The sequence below is a fragment of the Ambystoma mexicanum genome, chromosome 3p (assembly GCF_040938575.1).
Source record: "Ambystoma mexicanum isolate Mex_15411 chromosome 3p, UKY_AmexF1_1, whole genome shotgun sequence".
Lineage (NCBI taxonomy): Eukaryota > Metazoa > Chordata > Amphibia > Caudata > Ambystomatidae > Ambystoma > Ambystoma mexicanum.
In genome coordinates, this window is record NC_090925.1 from 104,378,407 (window position 1) to 104,379,398 (window position 992).

The 992-nt window shown below is 47.7% G+C and overlaps 1 non-coding gene across 1 annotated transcript; it reads right to left on the minus strand.

The window, feature by feature from the left end:
- Positions 1-595: 595 nt before the first annotated feature.
- On the minus strand, positions 596-752 carry LOC138581539 (U1 spliceosomal RNA). Its single transcript, XR_011304611.1, has one exon. It is a non-coding gene; the product is annotated as a U1 spliceosomal RNA (small nuclear RNA).
- Between the last annotated feature and the right edge of the window lie 240 nt (positions 753-992).

A 992-nucleotide genomic window follows, 5' to 3' on the forward strand; every position in this document is an offset into this window, starting at 1 on the left:
CCACCGAGCGTAGCGAGGGAGCTACAAGGTTCTAGAGGGTTTGGGGGGTTCCCCCCCACAAGAATTGTTTTTCAAATATGGGGTTGAAATGGTGCATTTTACAGCAGAAAAGATGACCAAAAAGCCATAAGTTTACAATCAGTTCTAAAGGGGAACATGAAAATTCCATGTCACCAACAGCAGAAAAGAACATTTTACAACACAACACATTTTAATGATCAATGTGTCCACAGTGTAAGACAGTACTGTCACTGATGTAACACATTGTCATGCTGGTTGTACCCAAAATATGCCCCTCTAGCAACATGTCTATGCTGGCTGTTCCCAATTTAGGCCAGCATTGTCCTGTACAAAGCATGATTGATGCTGCCCTAGCATGTGCAGTGTGCCCAATACATATGGCAGCTTCTTATCTCTGTAATACACATTACTTCTGTGGTGATGAAAGAAGCATAATTCAATTCAACAGATAAAATGTGGAAAAGCGATCACCCAAAGGTGAACCTAATTGAAGAAATGCAATGTGAGCACAATCTTAAAGTATGCAACCTAGCAGGTCTAGTGCAAACTTTACCTTTTCTTTCACCAATAAATCAGGGGGAGAGCGCAAACGCAGTCCCCCACTAAATAATGCAGTCGTGTATCCCGCATTTGGGAACATAGCAGGGGTCAGCAAATCCGATGTGCAATGGGTAAGCCTCACCCTGGGAGATCTGCCCTTGAGATCAGATTCTCCCCTGCCAGCTAAGTTTGAGTTGCATGCAAGAGGGCAGGGGTTGGGTCAGTTCTGGGAAGCCCCGCTAAGCGAGGGTGAGAAGGCAGGCCCTGACCCAGCCCCAACCCCCCACCCCCCAGGAGCTCTGAGCATCTGCAGAGCTGCCTGTCCCACGTGTAGGGGGAAGATCCAGCAGGCAGAGCCCAGCAGAAGAGCAGATTGTAGCGCAGTTCCTTTCTCCCATCAGGCCCTGCTCGGCCCGAGATTTGTATAAATA